General features: G+C 45.4%; 1 long non-coding RNA gene across 1 annotated transcript in view; it reads right to left on the reverse strand.

Annotated features, from left to right (window-relative positions):
* The window catches only part of LOC146074171 (uncharacterized), a 22,615-nt gene continuing 4,126 nt past the window's right edge, over positions 1-18,489 (reverse strand). The window contains exons 2-4 of the long non-coding RNA XR_014473374.1: positions 6,758-6,897; positions 5,330-5,581; positions 1-241 (exon numbers count right to left, since the gene is read on the reverse strand). This is a non-coding gene — a long non-coding RNA (uncharacterized LOC146074171). The remainder of the gene's footprint in view (positions 242-5,329; positions 5,582-6,757; positions 6,898-18,489) is intronic.

Below are 18,489 nucleotides of genomic sequence, written 5' to 3' on the forward strand. Positions count from 1 at the left end.
ATCCCAAATATCCAATCAGTTCTGTCAGAAGGTTCACCAACATGTATCTCTCGCTGATTCAGTCTGCATACCAAGGGTTGAGAGCTCAGTTTACAAGATGGGAACAAAAGCACAAGTGCGTTTTCTTTTTGCAAAGGGGTTCAAAAGTAGTGAGGGTACATACTATGCTCTTTTGGGGAGAGTTCAAATTCTGCAAGCATTAGTGAAACTTATGAGGGAAAATGTAGATCTCCTGAGAGCTCTGTAAATTGATAAATGGATAAACAGGTAAGGTCATTGAGAAACATGATGCTACCAGTCAACCTACCAACCAAGATGCACAAAACAAAGGTAGAGGCCCAATCATGCAAAGAGCAGTGCCAGATTAGAGTCATCATGGGCCTGGAGCTGAAATTTATGAAGGGCCTATTGTATTCCGATACAGGTGATAGGATCAGCATGATGTTGGTGGGGGGGGGGGGGTCCACTGATATAAGGGTAAGGGTTTGGCCAATGGTGTGGGGGTATAGCCTGTGCTGTGGTCGTGGCTACGCATCTACCTTCAACCACCTCTATCTCCCTCTACTACAACAATGTTCTAGAAACTTTTCAGGAAGAATCAGAACAAAGAGTTCCAGAGTTGTGGAAAAACAACACAGTAGTGTCTGTTATTTACATTACACCACACAGTAGTGCCAGGTAGAGCCCCTTCAACACACTGCACCAGGATTATGCACACCATAATGTGCATTACATTATGCTGCATACCGTATCACAATGCCCATTACACATTATGCCACACCGTAATGCTTATTACACAGTATGCCACACACCATAATGCCCATTACACATTATGCCTCTCCCTGTAATGACACATTGGGAGCCAATCACGAGCTCTGATAGGCTGGTGGACTGGCACCATATTTGAAATGTCTGTGGCCCTGGTATTAACAGCTTAGCAATATAAGCGCACCTCACATACAGTGATACAGGACAGGCGGCAGTGAGCGCTCTGCACTTCTCCCCCTTCCATCTTCAGCAGCAGCAGTGGCAGCGATGTGCAAAACTTGGGGCATTACTGCGGACACTGTGTAAGGGGCACAACTGAGGGCATAGAAGCTGAGCACACCACATACAGGGCGTCGATGAGGGGTGGTATGTGGTCCTGTGGGTGATGGTGCACCCACAGCGCAAATACACTGTGGGCAAGGCATTACTGGCACACAAGATATGGCCCTGATTAGCAGTGCTATTTATACTCATAATGCCCTTAGTAGCAGCACAGCAAGCACATATAATGCCCGCAGTAGCAGTGCTGCATATACAACTTAATGGCCAAAGTAGCAGAACATCTTACACACATAGAGCCCACAAAAGCAGCGCCGCTCACAGCGGCACTGTTATTACGGTCCAAGTGGACCATCTAACTCAGCGGGATCGACTAAAGGTGGTTGATCTACACCCGGTTGACCTGCTATACCAAAACCACTTGGCAGGCATGCTCCTAGGCATTTGTCTATGTCTAGGGCTGGCTCTTCCTGTCGCATAGATGTACTTAAATCCTGGACCACTAGGGTGCCCTTAGGACCACATCTGGGAACTTCCATAGTATATAGAAAAGGCTTTCTCTGACACAATTACTATTTAACAATAAAAGGTAGGTGACTTGGTACTTATGTATTATCTGGGCGCCCGATTTTTTGATTGTATGCCTTAACTTAAGGCATACAATCAGATGCGATGCGATATCGCATCGCATACGACCATATCGCATGCGATGCGATGACCCGATTTTTCCATAGGATTCAATGTTAAAATGGACTGAGTCCATTTTAACATGGAATGCAATGGGAAAAAGGGGTCCTTTTCATACCCCTACTATCCAAGTGGGCATGGAGTTGGATATAAACCTGTGGCGAGTGTAGCGAGCCACCGAGCCCGAAGCGTGGCGAGCGAACGGTATTCTGTGTCCCCTCGCGGGGCTCGCTACGCTCGCCACGCTTCGGGCTTGGTGGCTCGCTACGCTCGCCACAGGTTTATATCCAACTCCATGCCCACTTGGATAGTAGGGGTATGAAAAGGACCCCTTTTCCCATTGAATTCCATGTTAAAATGGACTCAGTCGGGTCCATCGCATCGCATCGCATCCGATTTGGTCGCATGCAATGCGATGTGCCCGATCCGACCCGATTTCTAAATCGGGTGCCCAGATACTACATAAGTACCGGTGACTTTGTGCAACCTGGCGGTGAATATGTATAACCTCTAATCTTATACGTGCTGAGTGAAAAGTGAGCTGGTCCTCGCCACCCTAGTCCTAGCTTTTATATCTCGGGATACGGTCACTAGGTCTACAAGTATTAGGTCAACAAGCATGAAAATGTGGGTTATTTATATATACTTTGTAAGTTTATCACTCTTCATTTTATTGCTTTTCAAGGCTTAGTACATTAATACATCTCACCCACTGTTAGATGTAAGTACACTGTAAAGGGGAAGGGGGGGGGGGGGGGTAGAATAAATAAAAGGACATGATATAAACATCATTTCAGGTGACCATAAAGGGGGGATAATTTATTATTTCAGGGTTTTATTATTTCACTTTAGAAAGCTCCTCTCCGGGAGAACCCCGGAGAGGATACTTTCAGCAGGACATCATCATCAAGCCCCGCCCCATGAAGGAAAGTGCCTCAATTTGACAATCTCTGTGGAGGGGGCGGGGCTAAATGACGCGATGATGACACTTTGTCCCCACCCCCTCTCCGGAGATCATCAGAAAAGGTCATTTAAACGCCGCGGCCAGGGTGGGGGAAGCCGCAATCAGGGGGGGGGGAGCGGGGGTCCCCCAGAATCCGGGAGGGTTGTCCACCTTTCCGGGGGGGGCGGGAGGGTGACACGATTTTCGGGACTCTCCCGGCCATTCCGAGAGGGTAGGCAACCCTGTATTATTTTGATAAAGCCATAAATGTCCTGGTCTCAGACATAGGGGTGGTGGGCCTGGTCCAAGTGTTCTCATGGCAAAGGTGAGGAGAGGCCACATAAGGATCCTGAGTTTTGTGGTTGTAATGCAGTCTTTCTCTAGTAATGGTGGTGTGTTGCCTATAAGCCAGCAGGACCCTCCTAACATTTTGACTGTCAAACTACTCAGATTGTTTTAGCCCTATTTCCAAATATAAAGCGCAAGAAAACTTTCTGCGCTATATAAGAAATTGGTAATAAATACATTTACATGCACTGAAGAAAAAGCATATTCTACACCTTAAAGCTGGGGAATCCCACCCTAGTCCTCGAGAGCTACCAACAGTGCATGTTTTGCAGGTCTCCTCACAGAATCACAAGTGAGCTAATTAGCTCCATCTGTGTATCTTTTAAAATTTTCAGTGATTAATGAGTGCAGCTGTGCAGCAGCTAGGTTGTCTGGAAAATGTGAACTGTTGATAGCTCTCGAGGGCTAGGGTTGGCTACCACTGCCTTAAAGCATACCCCTCAACAGGACCTTCTCCAGGAGGAACACATTGCTCTGTTCCTGGACTTTCCTCTAAATGTATGATTGCCATCACCTGTGACAGGTTATTTAATATGAAAGGTGTTTAAACACAGGTGATGGTAATCATACATTAAGATGGAAGTCCAGGAGCAGAGCATTGTGTCCCTCCTGGCATGGGTCATGTTGGGAGGTATGTCAATGACCACCTAAACTGGCAATTTGGGTTAGATTTTAGTACGTGCATCAGCTAATGAACTCTTATTATGTCCTGACCTCTCTTCAAGTGTAATGATTGACTGCAAACAACTATAAAGATTAACTGATGTTCTTTATGTATTGTTTTTTTTAATGGAGCAAGGATACCCCCTATTGGTCTAATAGTGTATTACAGCTCTCGCTTCAACTCTTGCTAGAAAGGTCTAGAAAGAGGGTAATCTACCATAGATCTATTTATTTAAATATTTAGCAAATTTTAAATTAAATCATATATAAATTGTACAAACTGTCTAAATTGCCACATCCCGGTTTCCGCGCCCCAAAGGGTTCCCGCCCCCACCTTCACAAGTGGGAGAGGATACCCTTAATTTGCACATATTGCCACATCCTGATACCTGCAATTCTTAATAGCAAATAAAATGTAACCCCCAAAATGTAACCAGCAAGTAGTCTAAATATACACTTTGGTTTATAAACCTTTGGCAAGAATCCTGACAAGCATTAATAAACTGAAATGTCATTTTAGACGTATGCAGTCAAAATCCCGAATGGGTCATAATACCGACAGGGACAAAAACCCGACATTTAAAATAACGACAAGAACAAAATCCCGACTTGGTCAAAATACCGACATATAGAATGTGCAGGTGAAACTGTCAACATGACTTTGGGTCGACAGGCCGACATGGGTTTTTACTGTTTTTTGACCCGACATGTGCCGACAGGCGGTATTTCATGCTCTACCATCCACTAGGGCGTGGTGGGAGAATAAAATAGTGTACAGAGCGCAGCAAGGCACCGTGCCCGAAGCATCGCGAGCAGCTGCGGTTCACCTCCAACTGTGTCCATGTCGACTGTGTCGACATTCAGGTAAAAAAACAGTGAAAAAACCCATGTCGACCTCGCAACCTGTCAACCCAGAGTCATGTTGACAGTTTCACCTGCACATTCTATATGTCGGTATTTTGACCATGTCGGGATTTTAAATGTCAGGATTTTGTCCTTGTCGGTATTTTAAATGTCGGGATTTTGTCCTTGTCGGTATTTTAAATGTCGGGATTTTGTCCATGTCGAGATTTTGTCCTTGTCAGTATTATAACCCATTCGGGATTTTGACCCTGTCGGGATTTTGACCGTCGGGATTTCATACCGAATCCTTTTAGACTACTTGCTGGTCTCTTGGCTTTACTGCTAATACCAGGTACTCTGAAGTGCTGCTTCCCCCTTTCTGGAATCGATTCATCTATCTGTCTATATGTCTATGTATATTATACTAGATGGCCATGCAGAAATTTCACATGCAAATAAAATACAATAATTTTTATAGCGAGGTTGGTGGTTTGTAGTAGGATGAATGAAGAACCGGTACGTTTGTAGCCATTTTCAGCAGCTGAGCAAAAATTATCCGTATCTACGCTTCCAAAGAAATAACTCTAGGGCTAAAAGTACTTTTTTAACCTTGATTTTTAAACAAGCAGTATAATGTGCAATTGTAAATGAACAATTCATCAAAAGCGGAGAACTTAATCTTTAAAATTATACCTCTTTTATCGATTTTGGTCAGGAATGAAGGGAGAAAATGGATCGTAATTTTGGCACGGGCCACCTAGTAGGTTTTATTTATTTCTCTTTCAATTTTAGACATACCTCAGGCGGAGCTCTTCTCCTCTTATTATAGAAGAGGGTTCTGGGCAACCTGTCTGCAGAGACAGGGAAGGACGTATCAGGGCCTGTGTACAGAGGCCTCTGCTGCATTCTCCACTGCTGGCTGCATATGAGGTCCGGAAGGTAAGCAGCCTTTCTTCCTGCTGCCTAGGTATGCCCAGTGCTGCTAGTCTTATAGCACATGGAATGTTTTTCATATACTGAGGCCCCATGTTTTCCATACACTGAGTGGATCTGGGGCAGTGAGAAGGGAGAGAGACGGAGCTTAATGCACCAAAGTAAATTCTTAATTTCGATTTGTTAACAATAAAATGTGAAATTACAAATTAAAAATTTGTAAGAAGCAGAGAATGGAATCTTTAAAAATGATTGTCATGAAAAGTCAACTTCTAGAAATTATATATATATATATATATATATATATATACAGTATATATATATATATATATATATATATATCTGTGTTCCCCAATCGGCAGAATGGGGATGTGGGGCACTCGCCACAACACAGCTTGGTGAAAGGTGTGTTGTTGTTACACAATGTCAATAAATGTCCACAAGTTGAAGTCAAATTGTAAAAAAGTTTGAAGACAATTTATTATTGGGGCATGTGATTGGACTATAATAAATTGTCTTCAAACTTTTTTACAATTTGACTTCAACTTGTGGACATTTATTGACATTGTGTAACAACAACACACCTTTCACCAAGCTGTGTTGTGGCGAGTGCCCCACATCCCCATTCTGCCTATTAGGGAACACAGATATATTTGTGGGTACACATTCCCTTTGTTGGGCACCCCACTGTTGCCGCTGTATAGTGCGAGTTCGGTCTCTCCAAACCATTATATATATATATATATATATATATATATATATATATATATATATATATATATATATTATATATATAGTACTGGGGTAGAATCAAATGATCCACGAAGAGCACTCACCAATCAAATGTAACAATTTTAATGGTACTTTTTTTGCAGGGTATAATAAACCTTAGTTTATTATACCCTGCAAAAAAAGTACCATTAAAATTGTTACATTTGATTGGTGAGTGCTCTTCGTGGATCATTTGATTCTACTCCAGTACTATAGTTGGAATATCCTAGCAATATTCTGTAGCTGAGCACCCCACACGCTGACTTGGGCTGGCCGTGAGTGCGGATTCCTCCTGCAATATATATATATATATATATATATATATATATATATATATATATATATATATATATATATATATATATATATATATATATATATATATAGGCAACGATTAACCCGCACCCATCGGATTTCTTCAGAATCAAATAATTACTCAGACGCCATAGGCTTTAAGCAACGTTTCGGGGGTTTATTCCCGTCCTCAGGCTTGTTACAAAAGAAATAAAGTGTACAGCTTACCTATATACCTTCACCATTCGTCCCACGCCCTCTGTGCACCTGCAACTTCCGGGAGCGTCTCTCACTCACTCCCTCAGCTGGATACGGTGACGTCAGGTTAGGTCAGCAGCAACACCCAATTGTGTTACAAACAAGACATACTGTTACAAAAGAATAAGAAAAAAAACGTGAAAAAATACATTATAACAAATGTGTACATATAATAAAAAGCAAGAAAAGATCTATGTTTTGAGAATCCAAGTTATCATTCATTATATAATTTTAAATCTGGGTATACTGACTCGTCAACAAACTACCGATCATAGAAAGATACTAAAACTTAAATGGTCATTTAACCCCTTAGGTTTCAGAGTACCTAAGGTGTGAATCCATTTCGTCTCACACTTTAGCAGCTTCAAGTGTCTGTCCCCACCACGATTGTCATCTGGTATGTGATCGATGATCATGTGTCTTAAGTTGGCTAAGTTATATTTGGCTTCTGCAAAGTGTTTGGCAATCGGTTGGTCAACCGATTTGCCATTGATCGCTGCTCTGATCGAATATCGATGCGTCCCCATGCGCTTTTTAAATGTGCGCATGGTCTTGCCTACATAACTTAGCCCGCACGGGCATTTAATTAAATAGACCACGTATGAAGTTGAGCAAGTTACATTGTGTTTGATATTAAATTTTTGACCTGTAAGAGGGTGGCAAAAGGTTTTGCCTACGATCATATGGCTGCAGGTTACACAGCCCGTACATTTGTGGCACCCAAGAAACTCCTTAGTTGTTACATTTAATTGCCGGGTAACATCGGTATGGACCAACCAGTCCCGAATGTTCCTCCCTCTCTTATAGCAATTTCTGATAGTAGAATGTTTAAGGCTTTTGAATTCTGACTGTACTACTGGCCAGTTATGCTTGGCAGTACTGTTGATGGATGTTGACACAGTGTTGTATTGTTGAACCCAGTTCATGGAATCTTTAATAGTTGGTTGCAGTTTAGGTTTAAGTGTATCCTCTCTTGGCCTCAGCTCTCTCTCTCGCTGCACAAATTAAGTTCTTATTATAGCCTCTGTCTTGGAATTTTATCGACATATCATCTAGTGTCGACACTAAAGTGTCAGGATTGCTCGTAATCCTTTTGGCTCTCAAAAATTGCGAGAAGGGAAGGCTGCGAATAGTCGACATAGGATGAAAGCTGTCGGCTCGCAAAAGAGTATTTTTATCAGTTTTTTTTGTGTATATAAACTGGTTACAATTTGATTATCCTGCACACTGATCGTTACATCTAAGTAATTAATGGATTCTAGGCTCATAGACGACGTGAACTTAATTGGACAGTCTAGTGAGTTGATATGCTCCAGTAAATCAATGAATTCATCATGTTGACCTGTCCAGAAAAGTATCACGTCGTCTATGTAGCGTTTGTAGTACAACACCTTGTCTCTAACATCTCTGTTCAGAAAAAACTTTTTATCAATTTGTGCCATAAAGCCATTGGCATACGTGGGTGACACGTTCGACCCCATTGAGACCCCAGTGAGTTGGAGGTAATATTTGTTGTTAAAATAGAAGAAATTACGCTTCAGAACTAATTCCAACAATTGTATAAAAAATATCGGGTCTGGGCCTTCATAAGTGGGGTTATCTGATATCAGGTTTTTAATGGCTAGTAAGCCCTCAGTATGTGGTATATTTGTGTAAAGGCTGGTGATATCCAATGTAATCAGCCAAATATTACTTGGAATATCACCCAGCTCCCGTAGCATTAATAAAAGGTCTGTGGTGTCACGTAGATATGTGTAACCCGCCTGGACGCATGGCTGCAAGAAATAATCAAGATATTTCGATATGTTACTGTATAATGAGTCTCTTGCAGAAACTATAGGGCGCCCAGGCGGGTTGACCATATCCTTGTGGACCTTGGGGAGTGTGTATAAAAGAGGCACTCTGGGGTTATCTACTTTAAGAAAGTCCAGGATCTTCTGGTCAATAATGTTATCTGTAAAAGCTTTAGTTAATACCAAATCAATTTCCTTTTTAAAGGCATCAGAAGGATTACTCTCTAACACAGAATATACATTAGAATCACTTAATTGTCTGTAGATTTCTTTACAGTACTTATCAATGTCCATCACTACAACTGCCCCGCCTTTATCTGCCGGTCTTATGCAAATGTCCTTATACTCATTTAAATTTCTAAGTGCAGTCCACTGTTCTTTATTCAAGTTGTTACGAAATTTTTTCATGGATGCCGCATCTTTATTCACTTGGACATCCAGAACACGCATAAAGGCAGATGTGGCAGTATTTGTGGAGTAGGGATCGAATTTGGATTTGCGTTTGAAAGTATGCTTTTTATTGTTCACTGGGGTAACCGGTTTACCATCAAAGAATTCTCGAAGGTGGAGTTGTCTCTGCAGGAATTGGCAATCAATCTTCCAGTCCAAGGTGTTAAAGTTGGTTGTGGGCACGTAGCCTAAACCTTTGTTAAGTACTTGTAGTTCCAATGGGGACAGAGTTCTTTCTGAGAGATTGTATACTACTTCTCTGTCTTGCGTCCTCTGGCGGTGCTTTTCTTTCCAGCTTTTGCCTCCCCTGCGGGTTGGTCTTTTTTTGAAGTGTCGCGGTGTCCGCGGGTTCTCACCCCTAAAGGGGGCTTATTCAGATAGGATGGACCTTCACGTGGGTCGCTTGTTTCCTCACCAGACTAAGTAAATCTCTCCTTGAAAACGGGGCACACGGGACCCCGAAACGTCGGTACAGAGATTTGTGTTGTCACACAGGAAAACTTTATTTGGCAAAGTTGATTCGTCTCCGTTTGTGCTGCAGCAAACCTACACACACAGCCACTATCCTAGTCTGGCTGCTGGCACCGGAGCACATACCGAACTGAGCGGTGTGCCGGACCACTTTCCCCAAGCTATATACATATATATATATACACACATACGCACTAGTAAGCCTGCTTAAAGCAAATACTGCAAAAGATAGTCTGCTACCTTGTGATTGCCTCTGTGTTTGTGCATGTGTGAGAGAGAAAGAGATGTAGTTTCACTCCCTACCAACATATGGCAGTGTTTCAGAGACACGCAAATGAACACTAGACATATATAGATGATATATCATTTATTTTACTTCAAATTTCAATGAAAGCAGAAGACTGGGTACTCGTTTCCTAGCACGGCTCCCATCGCATCGTATACCATTACACTAAATAAGGTATATGATGGTATGCGTTGCGAAGCGATATTGTACAATAAAATATCACATCGCATCGTATGCCATTGTATGGCATACGATGCGTTCGTATATGATTTTTGATTGTACAAGCACCCTGATGGGTCCTTACAATGTTAAATGGCCCCCCATAGTCAACGCCACCCCCAGGATCAACGCCAACCCGAAGGAAGGCCAGCAACACTGGTCACTGAGGCCAGCCCGGGCCCAGAGTGGCATTATGTGTGTAAGCAGCACTATTGGGGGCATTATATGTGTAAGTGGCACTAGTGGGTGAATTATGCATATAACGGCACTAGTAGTGGCAAGATGCATGCAAGTGGCACTACAGGTTGCACTATGCGTGTAAGCAGCACTACAGGCATCAAAAATGTGTGTTTGTGGCATTCCAGGTGGAATTATGTGTGCACATAGCACTAGTGGCATTACGTGTAAACACCACTACAGCAGGCAACTGCAGGCCGTGCTGAGTGCACACGCTGCTCGGGTTCGGTATGATTTACCTACAATCAAAATCCCGATGGTCAAAATACCGGCAGCAATTGTCGGTCAAAATACCGACATGGTCAAAATACCTACATTTAAAATATAGACAAGTCAAAAATTAGACAAATGTTTTTCATTTTTTTTTTGGTCTGTATGTTGACATATGTTGACATGAACCCCTTGCTTTGGGCATGGTGCCTTTCTGCGCTCGGCACAGTGGCGTAACTACAGAGGGTGCAGGGGGTGCAACTGCTATGGGGCCCGCGGTCCCGGCATCTTGGGGGGGCCCGGGGCCAGCAGGTCATACCCTGCACCCTCTTAAATGTTTGTTCCATTTTGAAAAAAAAAAACCAGCGCGGTGTCTCTGGGCCGGCTCCTCTGCACTGCACAGAGAGTGAGACCTCTGACGGTCTGACCCGGACGGAAGCAGAAGTGGGGCAAGGCATATTGACACTTCCCGCCCGCTCTCCACTTCAAACAGCAGCAGCAGTGCACGGAGACCCGGCCGCGATATTCACCCTCCTTCCAGCTGCTGTAGTGACGGCTCAACGGAAGCCGCACAAGGAGCTGTACACAAGGAGCGGAGCCGCACTCTGAGACCCCCACCGCTTGATAGCTGCAGCAGGTCACACTGGGAATGGACGGGGAGAGCTTCAGCAGTAGATGTCTGACACCTGGACCCGCAGTGAGTGCTTTGTGTGTGTGTGTGTGACAGTGGATGCATTTTCTGTGTGTGACAATTAGTAATTTATATGTGAAACAGTGAGTGTGTGTGACTGACAATGGGTGCATGCTGTGTGTGTGTGACACTGGGTGTTTGTACATTGTATAGCGCAGTGTGTGTCTGTCCTGGCACTGCACCCCAATTCAAGAGAAAGAGCTGCAGTCAGCAGTGGGTGATAAACCACCACAGGACTTTGGGATAGAGAAGAAGACTTCAGTAGGGGGTGAAGGGTGGCCATAAGCAGAGAGAAGCACAGGAGTTGTTGCCACCCCATCCTGTAATGTAGCCAGGTAGCGCCTCTCCTGCTCGCACAACCTCGCTGAGATGTTCTTGATCTCCCTCTGACACTGACTGTCTCCCTCTCTCTCCCTGGTACACATTATATCCCCTTGACACCCACACTTTCAATCTGTCGGTTCCTCTTTCTCTCCCTAACACTCTCTTGCGCCCCTCTTTCTTTCTCCCTCTGACACTAACTCCCGCTAATTCTCCTCCCTCTCTTTTGTATTGTAGTGACTATAGCCCTTTCTAGATTTTGCTATGGGGCCCAGATATGTCTAGTTACGCCTCTGGCTCGGCACACTATTATATTCCCCCTCCATGTCCACTGGGATGGTAAAGTATGTACAATTCGGTATTTTGACCGTTGGGATGTTGATTGTATGTAAATTGACTGCATCCCTGCTGCTCAACCCCTGTGATGTGTACTGAGTGATCTGTGCTGAGCAGGATTTTGCCTTTTGTTTATAGGCAAAAACTTGCTGTCTAGCAGGATAGACCGTACAAGCATTGTCTACCTCTGCAGGTGATAGATATGCATGGGATCACACACCGCTGTTGACCAGGGCAATACACACAGAGCGATCTGTGCTTTATTTCTAAGCAATCTAGTTACATAGCTTAGAAATGGGGTATGCCCCTTTACAGATGTTATTTTGTTTCTGTGCAGGGTAAATACTGGCTACTTTATTTTAACACTGCAAATTAGATTTCAGTTTCAACACAACCCACCCAAATCTAACTCTGCACATGTTACATCTGCTCCACCTGCAGTGTACTGTACATTGGTTTTGCGTATTGTGAGAACAAATTTTCCCTGCAATCAGGTCTGAATTAGGCCCAGAATTTGTCTTCCAGGCCCCCCAGGTGCATTGTGACTCTGCAATGAATAAGTCATCATCATCATCAGTGTAGGCTTTATTCTTTTTACCAATGGAGTAAAAGCCTGAAGAAAGAAAAGGATCACCATGGATTTAGGATAATGGACATCATATTTACTGCATCACATCAATTAGGGCTATGGGTCAATTCCCACCAAGATCCTATCTGTGCCCAGGGGAGTACCCAGGGGAAATGCAGGAATGTGGAGAATATACAAACTCCACACAGGTCATGGTGGGATTTTAACCCATGACCCCATTGCGTTGAGGCAGTAGTGCTAATCATTGCATGGGTTTCCCTTTACAATCATACTGGTAGGTTAATAGGATTCTTACTGAAAGCTAGCCCTAATAGATGTGGTCGGGTATATACATTGTAAACTTTCCTGGGTCAGCAACTAATGTAAATGGCTTAAGAATGTGTGCCAGTGGCATACTTACCGTGGGTGCAGAGGATGCGACTGATGTGGGCCATGGAATGTTTATAAGGCCTGCCACTCCCCCATGTCACATTGCACTGTATCTAGAGAAAGGCTCACACCGCAACCTGCAAGGTATGACAGGAGCCCCCTATTCAGGAATCTGAGCCTCCCTATATCCCCTAGCAGCCCTTAAACAATCAGGAGGAGGAAGCAGAGCTCGACTTCACAGTTCCCTTAGGAGAACAGAGATGTATTGCCCATGCCTTTCTCACACTGGACATTACTGCCCAGACGGCACTGAGCTCCGTGTCCATCATGAAACTTCCGCCACGATCCGTCCCCTTTGGCCTGTACCTGAGTTCATTGGCCTCCCTCACAGACACAGGCTCTCTCTGAGGTACATTACAGCACAGAGCGGGGAGTCCTGTACCCAAATAACCCCATGTGACCCCTTTACTCCCTACTGTACCTCTGCATGCATGTGTGACCTCTGTACCCCCCTACCCCTGTGTGTGACACCTAATACCTCCATACACCTGTGTGTGTTTGCATGACATCCTGTACCTCCTACATCTGTCTTTGACACTCATGTTTGACACAATGTACAGCTATACCTGTGTGTGTGACATCCTGTGCCCCTCTATGACAGTGTATGCCCCGTACCTGTGTGTGTAACACCCTGTATCCCACTACGTCTGTGTGTGACACACTCTTCCCCCTACCCCTATGTGTGTGCTTGTGAGACCTTGTACCTCTACTGTATCTGTGTCTTACCCTGTACCCCCACTCTCCCCTGTTGTCACCCTGAATATTCTCTGTCTGTAGAAGGGTTCTGGTTATGAGTCTGGTTTGTGATATATAAATAACTGCTCATAAATAAGGATGATTTGCAGACTCAAACAGACCCAAGCAGTTTTTACATGCCAGGGTGAGCCGGCAACCAGGGCCGGTGCAAGGCAGGGGGGTCGGGGTGGGGGCGCCCCGGTGCCGGGGGATGGGGGTGGTTGGGTGCTACCTGTGTAAAAAACTTGCGTCCCCTGCGGCGCTGTCATTGTGTATAAGCTGGCTGCGGCCGGCGGAGTCCCTACAGTGAATAGAAAATAACTAGCGCTTACCGCGCCGCCGCGCGCATAGCGCTAGTTATTTTCTATTCACTGTAGGGACCCCGCCGGCCGCAGCCAGCTTATACACAATGACAGCGCCGCAGGTTCCCCCGGCGGCACGGACACCCCTGCACGCTCCAGCACTGCAGGGACGTCCGGGGACGCAAGTTTTTTACACAGGTACCACAGTTCGCTAACCCTCCATGCTGGGGGTGAGGGGCGAACTGCCGCCCTCCAGGTGCCGGCGCCCTAGGCAAATGCCTAGAGCTGCCTAGTGGTGGCGCCGGCCCTGCCGGCAACACTAGTGCCATATATAGAAATCCTTTTCTATCTTTTAGGACCTTATTATAAAATCACCAACCAGGCACAGGCGTATGGGAAGAGCTCCATTGTATCTGGCATAGAACCATTTCTTTCCTTATGGAAGGCTCTGCATTTTTTTGGACAGACTTCTACTTCCATGCTGAGCAGGCTGCCGATGTGTCACATTACAGCGTGATCCCCAAACTGCGTTTTTCCCTCCAAAAAATCACCCGACAAGAAAAAGGCATAGTGGCCACTCAGTAAATAATTGCCTGGTAGCCTTTTCTTTATCGGGTAATTCTTGGTGAGAGTACTTTTAGGAACTTTGCAAAACATGCAAAATGACAGTTACCGGTGCAAGGCCACTCCACTCGCACCCTCCCCCCATGATGGGCCTGCTGCATAGCGAAGCACTTGCACACTACTGGTTGCAAAGCAAGACGCAGGCCGTCCATGCTTTATGTCGCAGTGGCTGTATGGGACGTCATGCAGCCACAACACCCTCCCCTTGAACAATACAGACACGCCTGCGTTGTCCAGACTGCTTCAACAAAACGGTCGGTCGCCACCCTAGCCTGCTCAGGGTCTGAATCAGGCGCTTAGTTCTTGCACAATCCCTCTATTTTATCTATTTTATACACACACGCCCTACACACACACACACACAGCGATTTGTGCTTAATTTCTAAGCAATCTTCTCAAATGTAATTAGATTGCTTAGAAAATAGGACAAAATCGCTCCGTGTGTAGGCCCCATTAGTGTGAAATTATTTAGACACTGACGCTAGATAGAAGAAAAGTTGGGAACCAGGTCAATCTCTCAGAGGAAAATCAAAAGGAAAACTAAATCATAAACCTTTTACAATGAAATAACCACCTTTTACTCAAGATGATTACCATACCTATTATCTATTAACCCTGTCATATCTGACACACTAATTATAATAGCATACTTATCGCAACTCTGTCCCTGTCAGTAATTCTAAATAAGCAACTCATTGTCATACTCATTAACCATCCATATGATACTTTGTGGATGCTTTGCAATATAATGTATATACAACAGTAGAAATGGTCATACACCAGGCCCCATCTGAACAGAAGTTCCATCTTTACGGTCCAGAAGTAAGGCATTCTGGGGCATCAAAAGGAAGTATCAAGAGGGCATGGTTCCTGCAGTGTTATGTACTGATTCTGAGACTCAGGGGTAGATTTCTTATAGCGGCGCCTATCGCGCCGCTATAGCAGTTCCTGCTTCACCTTATTAGCGAGGCGAAGCAGGAGGGGACACCGACAAGATCTATTAAGATCTTGCCGCCGGAGTGGGGGAGCGCTAACTCCCCCCTCCGGCGATGTCCCTCCTGGAGACAGCGCATCAGTTAATACTGATGCGCCGTCTCCTTCCCCCCCGGCTGGCTCACTGCGCATGCGCGGGATCTCGCTAGTCTCGCGAGATCCCAGCGCAGCTCAGCGCCAGCAGCAGGGACAGCGCTGTCACTGCTGTTAGGTATAGGGCATCGCCGCCTGCAGCTGGCGAAGTCGACAGCTGCAGGCGGCGGAACGGTCAGCAATGACCATTCATAAATCTGGCAGGAGGCAGGGGTGCAGTGCAAAATATTGCCCCTGCGCTATGCCTCCTGCCCCACACCGCCGGCGTTAGAGTAAACGCTCGGCGGGTGTGATAGATCAGGGGAAGCGCTATCCCCTGCTATAACGCACGGGGATAGCGCAGATTCCCATGATCACCTAGTAATAAATCTACCCCTGAATCACAAGTGAAATAATTAACTCCACCTGCGGACCTTATAAAATGTGTCTGTGAGTAATTAGTACACCTGTGCACCTGCTGGGTTACCAGATAACATGCACTGTGTGGGTTAATGAGGACCGAGTTCCCTGACCACTGGGTTAGGTACTAGTGGGGAGTGTTAACATCAAGCTGCGGGGTTAGGCTGTGAAGAGGACGAGATAGGGTGGGACAGGGGAAGGTAATTACACTAACCCGAATCCTGTCGAGATTCCTTCCTTCGGGATGCCGGTGTCCCACCGGTCATCTGTATGTATCCCGTCAGTAACACACAAAAAAAATCAATATTCATAAAAAATATAGACCATTTTTACACAAATTAAAGTATAAAATAGCTATTAAACCGCCCGGGGATTAGTTAAATAAACATAAATACATAGAAGTGTAAGATAATACAGTACAACAATATCCACAATAATGGCATGAAAACTATATGCAATTCTCTATATACTTGGGGCTCACCACACATAAATATCCTCATGTACTCTGATTGTGGAATAAAGGCAGAAGAGGATTTAGGAATACTTGTAGGTAAAGATGTAATATCCCTCCTTAGATGGATAGTACTGTAGGTGTCCAAACAATGGTGTTCACTTTTAGTGGCTGTGGTTAATTGTACACTGTTGCACACAGGTACAACTTCTTTGGATACAATATAATGTCTCCGGTGACAACCTCCGTCCATTGGACACACCTGCTTTTTTTGAAAAAGCCACCCTGAGAGCAGGTAAATGCATCAATTAAGGAAACGGGTGTGTTATCAAAGACAACTGCCTTTGTACAGTGCCCCTGAATTCCATACCTCCCAACAGTCCCGATTACAGCGGGACAGTCCCGATTATCAGGGCCTGTCCCGCTGTCCCTCCCACGGCCGGCAGTGTCCCGCGGTGAGGGGGGGCTGTTGGGAGTCCCCCCTGTCGGCTGCTAAGCAGCGGGGAATAAACGCTGTGCGCATGCGCACAGCATCTATTCCCGCAGCCAGGGGGCTGGGGGCATGGCTAGAGGCTCACAGAGCCTCTGGGTCATGCCCCCATAGCGGCAAAATGGGGGCGTGGCCTCGCAGGAGAGCCGCGAGTATAGGCCACTCCCCCAAGTTAGGTCACGCCCCCCGAAATTTTCGACGCACCTACAGCGCGCAGCAGTTGCGTCCCTCTACCCACTAGTCCAAAGTTGGGAGGTATGGAATTCACCGATGGAGGTTTCTACTAGTGGCTACCATATACTGTTGAACTCAAACCGGGCTGTCAGCAAGACCATCTCTGGCAGACATCAGGGCTGTGTGTCCTATCCATGGAGGTTGACGAATGTCGGCTAAAACGGAGAGCCGCGCATATGGTTGCCCCAATGCTGAGAACACCTCAAGCGGCTGCCGCAGAACGGACACTGTGGTCTGTAGACAGAATCGGTACATCTGTCAGAATGAACTTAGGTCTACAGTCATTAGGTCGACCCCACTAGGTCGACTGGCAGGAAGGTCGACCGGATTTAAGGTCGTCATGGGCCAAGGTCGACATGAGTTAAGGTCGAATTTGCATAAAGGTCGACATGAGGAAGGTCGACTGGTCATAAGGTCGACATGGGTTTTTCGCTGTTTTTTTATCCGAATGTCGACACAGTCGACATTGACACAGTTGGCAATGAGAATCGGACCCTCGCATTGCTCGCTTCGCTCGCAATGCTTCCGGCACGGTGGCTCGCTTCGCTCGCCACAGCTTTAATAACCTCCTCCACGCCCTAGTGGATGGTAGGGCATGAAATACCGCCTGTCGGCACATGTCGGCTCAAAAAACAGTGAAAAACCCCATGTCGACCTTATGACCAGTCGACCTTCCTCATGTCGACCTTTATGCAAATTCGACCTAAAGTCATGTCGACCTTGGCCCATGTCGACCTTAAGTCAGGTCGACCTTTCTGCCGGTCGACCTAGTGGGGTCGACCTAATGACTGTAGACCTAATGACTGTAGACCTAAGTTCATTCTAATAGATGACCGCTTCCCCTGTAGACAGCAGGGTACTGTACACTGTGGGAGCAATCCTTTCAATTAGACTCGCTGCGCCAGCCATGCGTTTACCTGTGTGCGTTTACAAGCATTTTCCATTCTATTAACACATTGGACGACAACAGTGTGCAATTAACCACCTTTTTCATGTGTTAATCTTCTGCCTGTCGACCAATAGTGGTTGACATTTTGACTGTCGACATGGACACTATTACCTAATGACCGCATATACTCATTGCCCCGCCTATCTTAAAGACAGCAGTGCCAATATAAACAGGGGTCATGCAGAGAATACTGCCAAATTAATACATGGGGGAGATGGTATCAGCTCACATAACAACCCCCCCATGTAAGCTCTCATGAGCAGGGCCCTCTCCCTTCATGTGCTTTTTTTAGAATATACCACCCTGATAATGGCATCAGTGTCCTGTCCCCTGATGCAACTGTCTTTATTTACCATGTACTTGTCCTAAATTGCCTTATACTGTTATTCCGTATTTTCTT

The sequence above is a fragment of the Crinia signifera genome, chromosome 4 (genome assembly GCF_055691185.1).
Source record: "Crinia signifera chromosome 4, ASM5569118v1, whole genome shotgun sequence".
NCBI classification, from domain to species: Eukaryota; Metazoa; Chordata; class Amphibia; order Anura; family Myobatrachidae; genus Crinia; species Crinia signifera.